At 42.1% G+C, this 12,211-nt stretch overlaps 2 long non-coding RNA genes across 2 annotated transcripts in view; one reads left to right on the top strand and one right to left on the bottom strand.

Moving 5' to 3' along the window:
- LOC129631921 (uncharacterized) overlaps window positions 1-6,807 on the bottom strand; it is a 25,813-nt gene extending 19,006 nt beyond the window's left edge. Inside the window, exons 1-2 of the long non-coding RNA XR_008704231.1 lie at window positions 6,578-6,807; window positions 1,646-1,768 (exon numbers count right to left, since the gene is read on the bottom strand). This is a non-coding gene — a long non-coding RNA (uncharacterized LOC129631921). The remainder of the gene's footprint in view (window positions 1-1,645; window positions 1,769-6,577) is intronic.
- The window catches only part of LOC129631919 (uncharacterized), a 22,263-nt gene extending 10,052 nt beyond the window's left edge, over window positions 1-12,211 (top strand). The window contains exons 3-4 of the long non-coding RNA XR_008704229.1: window positions 10,332-11,475; window positions 12,104-12,211. This is a non-coding gene — a long non-coding RNA (uncharacterized LOC129631919). The remainder of the gene's footprint in view (window positions 1-10,331; window positions 11,476-12,103) is intronic.

The raw sequence follows: 12,211 nt of genomic DNA, 5'->3' as shown, positions 1-12,211 counted from the left end.
GATTTCGTCTATTCCACTGCCTTTGATGTGTAAATAGGTGAGGGTCATTGAGCTTGATAACGATAGGAACAGTATTTTATGCTTGACCTACAGTTTTTTCATCAGCCCACACTCTAGGATTTACATTTTGTTCAATTAAAAAGAGTTAGTTCCATGGTTCTGAAAACAGAGACTTCAACCTTATTCAGTATATCCCTCCCTGGAAGGGGTGAGGGAGACTCTGGCACGATTAGAAACTTGTGAGAAAATAGTAGAGTCCCAGTTGCAGCTTAAAGGATGACTGAAATAATAGCATTTGGTTTGTCCAGGCAGTCCCATTATGGTAGTGGATCAAGAGGAAAGCAGATCAGGGGCTTCATTGAGCACAGAGAAAGTTGCCCCAGTGTCCAAAAGAAAATCGACTGATTGGCTCCACAGTTATTAATATCCGGGGTTCCTCAGTTGTAATTAGGATGGGAGCTTGTGTGGGGACCCCTGGGCACCTTCAGTCCCGTTTGTCCTGAGAGTCTGACCCCTGGGACCTATGCCTCATAGTGCAGTCTCTTCTCCAATGTGGTCCTTTGTGGACTGGACAGGGAGTCAGAGGCGGCTTAGATGTTAGAGGGCAATCCCACTTGAGAAGCCTCTCCTTCCCACAGTAATAACAAGCCTATCCCTTTTCACCTGGGTCCCTCGGGCATTTTTCTCAGGCTGTTTCAGAGCAGGTCTCACAGCCATTGTTGGGGCTTCAGTCTTTTGCTTGGTTCTTTTTTGCCTCCTATTTTCCTCGTCAAGTTCTCTACCATAATATACTGTCTGCGCCAGCTGCAATGGTTTTTCTAAAGACTGATTTGGTCTGAACACCTGTTTTAGTAGCTTACAGTGGATATCTGGAGCTGAAAAAGTGAGAAATCTATCTTTTAAGATCATTCCTCCCTCTGCGCTTTCAGGATCAATGTCAGTAAACTTGCAGAGAGCTTCCTGTAGTCTATCTGGGAATTTACCTGGAGCTTCTTTCCCCCCTTTTCTATGTCAGCCAACTTAGCATAGTTTAAAGTTTTAGTATGTGCTTGCTTCAGTCCTTCAAGAATACATCCAGCAAAGTGGCTCTGTTACGGGAACTGCTTGGCTCCTAGTAGGGAGGAGGGCTATTTCATGTTCCCTCTTTCCCCTTGTCTCACGTTCAAGCCATTCATCTCATAGTGTAAAGTAGGTCCTGTAAAGCCTCCTATGTACTTCTTGGATCCTCTAAATAGTCTTGACCACAGTTGGGACTGTTTGGAATTCTGCCGAGACTGAGGCAACCCCTCCTGGAAGAATGCCCTGACTCTCAGCCTATTCAGTTGGGAGTCCCAGATACAGGGGCAAAGTAAGAGGACAGGAGGGAGCTGAAGGTTTCACACCCAAATCTGCACCCTTAGGACACAAGTCTGGCATGTCTCTCAGAGAGATAAGGAGCAGCACGTATGGCATTTCTGGAACCGTTACCTCAGGTCGGAACTTGAGCCCACATGGCTGGGACTCGAGCCTGGGTATTGGTTGGGGTTGATACTGCCTGACCCATTTCAGACCCAAACCAGAGATGATGTCTCTAACTCCTGTTCTATTCAAAATTTTACCCTTAAGTCAGAATCTACCACACTATTTGGTCAAGATTTGCACTTACGATTTTAGATGCTATCCCTTCCAAGGGAGTCTTCCAACCGATTGTTAGTGCCCAAAAGTTGCCACAAAGAAACGGCACAAAGACTTCTCCAATGGTGTCGATGACGAGCTGGAGGTAGTTTAGCTATAAGTTGGGAATAAAAGGTCAACACTTATAAAGCTTAGAGGGAGGGTATAAAAGCAATCTTCTGGGATGAACAGAAGAAACATAGCAGAAATGAGCAAGAACAGAAAAACCTCAGAGTCAAAGCAGACAATATAATTCTGTCTTGGACTTACTGTTGGACATGTATAAGAATACAGGATTGATCTGCCAGTCACAAATAAGCAGACAACAGCGAGTGTTTTCCTCAGCATACCTGGCTCAGTGTCTCAGGGACCTCTTTAGGACCAAGACGTGACTCTAAACCTTTTTTTTTTTTTTACCTTATCACTGCCCCATCTGCGTCACCAGCTGAAACTATTTACCACAGACTGTGACTCGAACCCAGCCAAAACCCAGTTTGGGACTTGAATCCACATGGCTGGGACTGGACCCAAACCCAGCCAAAACCCTGCTTTGGACTTGATCCCAGCCAAAACCCTGCTTAAGACTTCAGCCCACGTGGTGGGGACTTGATCCCAGCTGAAACCCACAGCACTGGTTTCAGGATCTAATAAAGCTCAGGTTCTTGATGTCTTATCACAGAAAGAATTCAGTGACAGACAAAGTGATAGGTAAGAAATGGATTTATTCAGATACAGAAAGAAGCACACTCCACAGAGTGTGGGCCATTGCAGAGGGCAAATATAGCCAGTGAAATTTGGTATGGTTATTATAGGCTAGGTAATTTCATATGCTAATGAGTGGGAGGATGATTCAAACTATTTTTGGGAAGGGGTGGAGATTTTCAGGATTTGGGCCACCCTTTGGTCTTTTAACAGTGGGTGGAACTGGCATGGCACCTCTGGGTGTGTCATTTCACTTGCTAATTGAGGATTAAGGTCTAGTCTTTGCTGCCTTGGTCCCATTTGATTCTAATGGGTTTATGTTGTGACCTTGGGCTATGTCATCCTTTGACATAGTTGTGCCCTGCTGCTTTGCCTCCTGTTACACTTCTACCCATTTCTCTTGTTTTCTACAGAAAACTTAAAGGAGTGGTTCTTGGAACTGCTAGCTCCCATCTATAAAAGAGAAAAAAGCTGCATCCACAGCTGTGGCTTTTTTCTATCAGAAATGTCCCTCCCTCTTCTAGATGGGGGTGTAGACAGACTTTCCACCAAAGCTTTCCTTCTGTGGTTGGACTTGGTCTGCTCCTTACTGACGTAGGTACCTTGCTCATCCCTTCTGGTTATATCACCTAGGTGGGGTGGAGATGCACTAGGGGTAGACCTGATGGCATCCCAAATTGAGTTCTAGTTTCTTACCACCAAGGCATTGTTTGATTTGCCCTTTTCCTCTGATGCCCCGCTGGGGTGGAGCAGAGTAGCTTTCCCAGAATGTTCCCCAAGCTAGGAATACTAGAGGAAGCATCCATCTTATGTGTGCCTTTGCACATTCCTGAGTACTGTCCTGACCACAATAGAAGTGTTGAGTTATCAAGGGATGAACAAAAAACCCAAGGTGTCTCTTCTGAGTGTCACCACACCAGTATATGTAATAGCAAAAGGGTTGGCCAGCAAGGAGAAAGTGGTTTTTGTCTTTAGCTACTAGGGCCAATCCTTCCAGTTCATTTCCACAGATTCCACAAAAGGAATACCTAAGGAGGGTTGAGACAGAAGCCACTGGAGAGTTTTTTTCTGGTCTGCTCACAGCTAGCACCACCAAAGGAAGAAGCCCACTGTACTTTTAATCTGGGATTCTAAACATATGCTCTTTAAAACTTCATGCTTGCTAGCAGTACGTCCATCCATAAGTTCGGAGACACAACTGTGACAAAGACTCATTTTCAGATGACTAGCCCCTGAGGCAGGCAGGCAAGAGAGTGACTGCTAGCTTGAGGGACATTCCTGGAGTTAGGGCTCCGCCTCGATCCCAAACGTGCTCTTGTAACTTTTGGCTCCTAGCAAGGCTAGGCGCTTCCATACTTGGGGTCTAAGTAAAAGTCCATAGTAACAGCATGGATCTATTTCTGCTTTATTGGCTATGCCAAAGCCTTTGACTGTGTGGATCACAATAACCTGGAAAATTCTAAAAGAGATGGGAATACCAGACCACCTGGCCCGCCTCTTGAGAAACCTGTATGCAGGTCAAGAAGCAACAGTTAGATCTGGACATGGAACAACAGAGAGTTTCCAAACAGGAAAAGGAGTGTGTCAAGGCTGTGTATTGTCACCCTGCTTATTTAACTTACATGCAGAATACATCATGAGTAACGCTGGGCTGGATGAAGCACAAGCTGGAATCAAGATTGCTGGTAGAAATATTAATAACCTCAGATATGCAGATGATACCACCCTTGTGGCAGAAAGTGAAGAAGAACTAAAAAGCCTCTTCCTCTTGATAAAAGTGAAAGAGGAGAGTGAAAAAGTTAGCTTAACAATTTTCAGAAAACTAAGATCATGGCATCTGGTCCCATCACTTCGTGGCAAATAGATGGGGAAACAGTGGAAACAGTGGCTGATTTTATTTTGGGGGGCTCCAAAATCACTGCAGATGGTGACTGCAGCCATGAAATTAAAAGATGTTTACTCCTTGGAAGGAAAAGTTATGACCAACCTAGACAGCATATGAAAAAGCAATGACATTACTTTGCCAACAAAGTTCCATCTAGTCAAAGGTATGGTTTCTCTAGTACTCATATATGGATGTGAGAGTTGGGCTATAAAGAAAGCTGAGCGCCAAAGAATTGATTGTTTTGAACTGTAGTGTTGGAGAGGACTCTTGGACTGCAAGGGGATCCAACCAGTCCATCCTAAAGGAAATCAGTCCTGAATATTCATTGGAAGGACTGATGCAGAAGCTGAAACTCCAATACTTAGGCAACCTGATGCAAAGAGCTGACTCGTTTGAAAAGACCCTGATGCTGAGAAAGATTGAGGGCAGAAGGAGAAGGGGACGACAGAGGATGAGATGGTTAGATGGCATCACTGACTCAATGGACATGAGTTTGGGTAAACTCTGGGAGTTGGTGATGAACAGGGAGGCCTGGCATGCCGCAGTCCATGGCGTCGCAAAGAGTCAGACACGACTGAGCGACTGAATGAAACTGAACAGCATGGATCACAAGTCCCTTGAAAGTTTATAATCTGACAGATTCGGTTAGGAGTTCTAATTTCCCACGCAATTATTAAATGGTCAAAGGGATCAGGAAAAGGTGACCAAGAAAGGAAAGTTCGGTCCACACACTTCACCCATTTCCGGCCATTCCCTCGCAGGGATGTTCTGTGTCTCTTGGCATTGGTAGGTTGGTATAAACCCCCGACTGCCGGGGACCAGCCCCGGCTGATCCAGGGTATTCGAAGGAGAGACGGCTAGGCGAGGGTCAGGGAATAACTGCTTAATTACACTTTAATTAAGGATACAAAGAGTAATAGAATAAGGATAGCTCAGTGAGGAAATTCAGTGGAGAAAAGCGGCTGAAATAAGGATAGCTCAGTAGGAAAATTCAGTGGAGAAAAGAAGCTGAGTGGCTTGGTTTACGCGGAAAATCAATATAACCCGTGACACCAGGTTAGCTCTGACCACGGAGGCCGCAGGCGCCCTCTCGAATAGCGGAAGGTGCCCCACCTTAGACACCTTCTCGAGTGGGTCTTAGAAGCCCAGGCAAATAAATGGTCGCAGAGGACATCCACGCTCCAGATGGACGCTCAGCCGGAAGTTAAAGAGAAGAATGACATGGGGAGACCAAGTTTCAGTGAACAAGGCCCGCACTTTATTTTCCAAAGTAGTTTTTATACCTTAAGTTATGCATAGAGGATAATGGGGGAAGGGGTAGAGTCATGCAGCAAGCCAGGCTTTTTTCCTGTAAACTTATCATATGCAAAAGTTCAGGTGATAGACATCATCTTCTGGCCCGGAGGCCTGTTAACATTTTAAGAAACTTATCTTTCTCTAAAGGTGATTATTCCAAAGTCAGGCGCCAGCCTTCCAAAAAGCATTGAACAAAGCTGCATTTTACATTTCTATACACCCATTATATCAATCAATACACTGCCAAAGACACAGTAGGTAAGGAGTATGGAGACTTAGCAGCAAACATTGGCCCAACAAGTGAAAAACCCTTCACCAATACAATTTCTAATCAATCTTTTAACTACTCAAAGGAATCTGTGTTTAGGCAGTTTAGAACATCTCCTGCCTCTCACAGTTGGGAGGCTCTGAACAATCACATGTGGCCGGAAAAACCTATTCAGGCAGGCTAGAGGATTTCCAAAGGAGTTTGTAGGTTGAAACACTGTCACATCCAGGAATTATTAACTGGAGCTGTAAGCTAACTCTTTTTTCAGAGAGAGGTAGTGGGGGACAGCCCCCTGTAAAGTCAGAGGTGTAGGTGAAAGCACAAAGCAGAAAGTAGGCAGACTCTGGTTTTGGGGGTAGATGCTCGAGAATTTCCAGGGGGACTCCTGAGGCTCGATCCCGCCTTTGCGTATGCCGAGCCTCCTTCCTCATGACCTTTGTCATGGGCGGAGTGCCTCACGCTGGCTCTCGGCAGTGATAGGATTCCAGTTGAGCTATTCCAGATCCTGAAAGATGATGCTGTGGAAAGTGCTGCACTCAATATTCAATATGCACTCAATATGCAATATGCCGGCTCCCGGCACCCGACAAGGCTCCCCTTTTGGGGGCTGCCTTCAGTCATTATGAGGCACTGCAAAACCACAGAGCGGGCTCATCACTTGCTTCGCACAGGGCGTGTCATTCATTCACACAAGCACACCGTAGAGTTAGTAAAGTAAATCAGAAAACATGTATACTGAGAAGCAGAGAGGCTAGAGCTCTAAGCGTTCTTACCTTGTCCTGAAGATCCGGGACGAGCCCCCACGATGATAACTTACGGTGAACGATGTCAGATTCGTGATCTCTGAAGAAGATTTAGCTTCAGGACCAGGGACCAGGCTTGAACATGCAAAAGCTTTTGTGTAGCAGAGTTTTTTAAAGTATGAAAGGGGACAGAGGAAGCTTCTGGCATAGACATCAGAAGGGGGCAGAGAGTGTCCCCATCACTAGTCTTAGTAAGGGAGCTATATACTTTTTCAATTGGTTATTACAGTAAGGCAAAAGAATGTCTCAAGGTTGTAAAGGTCTTACCAGACCCACTCCTACAATTTACATTTCAAGATGACAGGATTAGTCACAAGGTTCTCAAGAAGGAGAAACCTGTCCTCAAGCAGGATACATTGTTGTTATATAATCTTAGTATAGAGTTTAAACTGAGTTGTTTTGTTGTGTAATCATCAGCTCTGGGCTTAAAGAAGAAAACATTTGTCCTTTTGTCCTTCTTGAGAATTCCAGACCCCTATCTATCCTCCTTGAGAGCCCCAGACCCCTTTCTCCTCCTTGGGTACCCTGGACTTATCAACCTACCTAGGAATTGACTCTCTCAGATCTTTGGCAAAAGAGAAGTTTGTTTATTAAACTCTCAGAGGAAAGTTAACCTTTCCCCGAGTTATCAGTCTGTCCTTCAACATGTATCATGTATTCTTTCACCCTCCAGTGGTGCTGCAGCTCCATCAGACACAAAGGCAAGGTTTGTATCCACAACACTCGCCATCTCCCTGCTGTGAGCTGGTTGTTCTTGAGTTTGAGGAGCATGACGTGGGCTGCCTTACTGGGCTGCCTTGCCCCCTCTTCTTTTTGTGGGCTTGGATCTATTGGCTACGCAATTCTTGATCCATATAGATCAGAGCTGATGCCCCTAGTGTCTGACCCCTGATCCGGTGCTGCTTTCATCACAGTTGTCATATTTGGAAGATAGAATCGGAAAATGGGAAAATACTGGCTGCTCTTTAATTTTATCTGGCACCTCAGAACCTGTATGGAACTGTCTCAGTCCCTCTCTGCCTCTTGAGATCCCTCAGCCATTTCTGCTGTTCTCCTTTTGCTGCCATACATGTCAGGGTGTGTGGAATAGTCTGGTGGAATGGATCCTCTGTGCCTGTTACTTAGGAAAACTATAAGGACAGCAGTCCAACAAAGGGAGAATGTGTAAATCTTTCAGGCTCTTAGATCGGCATCTCTGGGTGGACCAAATAGTTTCATCTCAAGGTCTTATGATATGAGACCTCCCACATCTTGTAGTTTTCTGCTCTTGTACTGGTCTATCTAGCCTGGGAGTGTAGACTCTTCCTGACTTTGCTTTCTCCTTAGTTTGTATAATTTTTCCTTTTAAATTTGACTTTCAAGTATGTGGTTCTAGAGTCTGAAGTCATGTCCACTTTCTTTGCTGTGGTAATCCGCCTGTGTTTAAGGGGCAGCTCCTCATGGACTCTCTGTAGTGTGGGTTTACTGGGTAAGAGAAAATTTTTAAAGGAGAATACTTTCCCTTATTGGTTGTAATATTTTCCTGCTGCATACAGAATTACCGCTTGAAGCTACTAAGTATAGTGGTCAGCGTGTTCTGTGATATGAGAAAGCATCTGAAGACCTTGACCTGTACATCTTTTTATGGCTTTGAGTGATGTCAGAAAAGCCTGCGTGAAGGGCACTGTGATAGTGTTGTTCACGTGTACTATCACCATGCCCTCTGAGCCTCACCAAGAGGTGTAGGAACTTCTCCTGACAAGGGTATTGTCCAGGTTCACACCCTCATATTTGTGAGACTGTTGACTAAACTGTTGCTGATGCTGCATGCTTGTCACCTGGGTGCTATTGATCATTCTGCCTCCACACTTAATTTTGTAGTAACTTAATGACAGAGCTTATGTAGTGGAGTGATAACTTCAATGATGAACCATCATTTGTTTTTTTTTCAAGGCATTGCTACTTTCCTTTTTTTATATTTTTATGCATTATAAATGAATGTCTTATTTTTATCATTAAGTTTCTATTTTATGTTACTCTTTGTGTTTTATTTGCATTACAGTAGGATGGTTGGTTGAGAAAGCGCCCACACCCCTATGGTGGAATTGGTGATCAGTACTTTTTAGAGTTCTTTATGTATTCTTGATGGGAAGCTATTATTGAATATATGCTTGGCAAATATTTTGTATTATAGTGTACATTATTTTTTCACTCTGCTGAGGATGGATTAGTGCACAATACTTGATAATTAGGATGTGTCCTGTTTATCTTTTTATTTTGTTGGCATGAGCTTTTGTTGTTGTATCTGATAAATCATTGGTGAGTCCACTGTCAAGAATCATTTTTTGTTCATTTACTTATAGGAGCTTTATACACTAGCGACTGGGGTTTAGGTCTTTGAAGCATTTTGAGTTAATTTTTGTGTATAGTGTATAATAATGCTCCCACTAAATTCTATATGTGAATATCCAGTTTTCACAACACCTTTGTTCCATAGATTGCCCTTCCGCCTTTACTTGCTCTGGACACTATTGTGGAACATCATGTGACCTTACACACAAAAGTATTTTTCTGAATCTGTTGTGTTCCTCAGGTGTCTGTCTTTATATAGGTACCATACTGCTTTGATTAGAGTAGTGTTGGAATCAGTTTTGAAATAAAGAAATGTGAGATGTCTGACTTTCCTTTCTAGTTTGTGTTTGCTGTTCATTGTCTTCTGTGATTCCATAGGAATTGTAGGATTGATTCATCTGTTTCTTAAGCAGAGTTTGGATTTCACTAGGGATTGTTTTGAATCTTTTGTTAACTTTGACTAGTATTGACATCTTCACAATATCAGCCTCACAGTATCTCTGAAGCATGGGGTGTTACATTTATTTGTGTCTTCTCTAATATTTTGCAGAAGTCATTAGTTTGCAGTATAAAAATTCTTCCCTTCTTGTATAATGTTATGATGAAGTATTCTTTTTTAATTTTCTTGTCAATTGAATTACTTTGATTGTTCATTTTTAAAGTTTAGAAACCCAATTGGGTTTGGATGTTGATATTGTATCTTGTAATTGCTTTGAAGTCTTTCATTATTTATATATATATATATTTTTTTTTACTTGTTAATGTTGCAAAACGCCTATTATGGGTATGTCATCTTGTAGGACATATTTAGAAAGATATTTTGTTTCATAAAAACAGTCCTATTGCATTTTTTTCCTATGGTATATATATTATAGTTCTAAATAGCAACATATTATTAGATAAACTCATTTTGGGTTCTTTAGTATTACAATATATTGTGCGTTCATTAGCATTTATTTATGTACAGTAAGTATGCAGAATATATCTATAGTAGAATACATTTTTCTCCTCAATTATGAGACTGCACTATGTTTACTGTTAATTGGTACATGCTTTGAAGTCATGGTGGAAAAATTGCATTTTTGTGTGAGCTGACATGTTTTATTAGTATACGTGTTTTTGTCATAGGCTGTTTGCAAGTATTCTTCCCTAAAATCAATTTGAATTATCTTTTACAGCTCTTTTTTTTTTTTTTAAGTAAACAAGCTTATTGCTCTAATGTTTCTCAGAATTTTAAGATCATATTTGGAAAGTTTCAAAATTATTTAAAAATGAAAAATATTACATAGTTGGGAAACGTTTTATAACTGTGATAGATGTATTACTTTTGGTGTAATAGACACCGAGACACTTATTGATGAATTTTAGTGAATAGATTCTTTATGTCTTGTAGATCTATCTATCTGATACATGTGGTCAACCAATTACAACCCAAAGAAGACAGTGATACAGGAGAAGTATTCCAAACAGCAATCTTGGGAAGACCTAAAAGTCATGAAATCAAACATTTTTACCTCAGAGAACTCCAGGAAGACATGTATGACTTTGAGTATCATTGGAGAAGTGGTGGAAGAAATAACAAAGGAACGCGTATAACTCATGACAGAAATCTCACTGATGGCAGAGGTCAACAATGTAGAAAGGATGTGGAAATCAAGCCCTTTGTAAATAGGCTTGGATTTAACATGCAGGATAAACTTCAGATATTTCAAACTGACGGGATAATTTCTGAATGTAATAAAGTTACAAGGTAGTCAACAGTAGTTTGTCACCTTCACCATTTCAAAGAATATCTCCTGGTGTCCAAACTAACCTTTCTAATATATTTGGGAATGATTATTTGCATTCTTCATTACTGACACAAGATCCAACAGCATACCAGGAAAGAGCTTCCAAGTATATTGAGTGTAGGAAAACCGTTAGTCATGTCTCAGCTCTCAGGAATCATCAGATAATTTATTCAGATGAGATATTACATAAGTGTGACATATGTGTCAAGGTCTTCAGTACAAATTCACACCTTGCAGTTCATCAGAGAATTATAAGGGAGAGACACTTTACAAATGTGATGAGTGTGGCAAGGTCTTCAGTCATAAAACAACCCTTGCAAATAATCAAAGAATTCATACTGGAGAGAAACCTTTCAAATGTAATGAGTGTGGCAGAAGCTTTAATCACTCCTCAAATCTCTCTGCTGCTGCTACTGCTGTTAATTCACTTCAGTCGTGTCCGACTATCTGCGACCCCACAGACAGCAGCCCACCAGGCTCTCCCATCCCTGAGATTCTCCAGGCAAGAACACTGGAGTGGGTTGCCATGTCCTCCATTGCATGAAAGTGAAAAGTGAAAGTGAAGTTGCTCAGTCATGTCCTACCTGTCCCTGGGATTCTCCAGGCAAGAACACTGGAGTGGGTTGCCATGTCCTTCTCCAGTGCCTGAAAGTGAAAAGTGAAAGTGAAGTAGCTCAGTCATGTCCCACTCTTAGCGACCCCATGGACTGCAGCCCACCATGCTCCTCCATCCATGGGATTTTCCAGGTAAGAGTACTGAAACAAATCTCTTTAGACACCAGATAATTCATATAGGATGTAAATTATATAAATGTAATGTATGTGGCAGTGTCTTTAGTCGAAAGCCAAACCTCAGAGTTTATCAAGAGAGTTCACAGTGGAGTAAAGCGAAGAAAAGTGGGAGAAGGTTATAACTGTAACTTTTGTGATAAGCTGTTTAGTTATAGTTCATACCTTTTAATTCATTAGAGAATCTGAAAGGGTAACAGGCAGGAAGGCCAGGGGTCTCCAAATGGAGGAACTAGGCTGCAAGTGTCAGATATTTTTATCTCCTTTAAGGGGCAGGAGGAAACAAACTGGGTTTGCAAATGGAGGAAATAGGCTGCAAGTGTCAGATATTTTTATCTCCTTTAAGCGGCAGGAGGAAACAAACTAGTGATATTTTTTTCCTTCTGTATATAAATGTAAAAGGAGGTTTCTCTTAAAATACTGTGTTGCCACAATGACACCTGGTTTCTCCTGAAGTTAACTATTCTCAAACCTTGAGTTAACCAATGCATTTTTCTCATGGAAATGTTTGTCTTAAGCTATGTTAATGTACAATTGCACCCATCTCACATGCTAGTAAAGTAATGCTCAAAATTCTCCAAGCCAGGCTTCAGCAATACGTGAACCGTGAACTTCCTGACGTTCAAGCTGGTTTTAGAAAAGGCAGAGGAACCAGTGATCAAATTGCCAACATCTGCTGGATCATGGAAAAAGC

The sequence above is a fragment of the Bubalus kerabau genome, chromosome 17 (assembly GCF_029407905.1).
Source record: "Bubalus kerabau isolate K-KA32 ecotype Philippines breed swamp buffalo chromosome 17, PCC_UOA_SB_1v2, whole genome shotgun sequence".
Classification (NCBI taxonomy): domain Eukaryota; kingdom Metazoa; phylum Chordata; class Mammalia; order Artiodactyla; family Bovidae; genus Bubalus; species Bubalus kerabau.
This window is presented reverse-complemented; position numbering and strand designations above follow the sequence as displayed.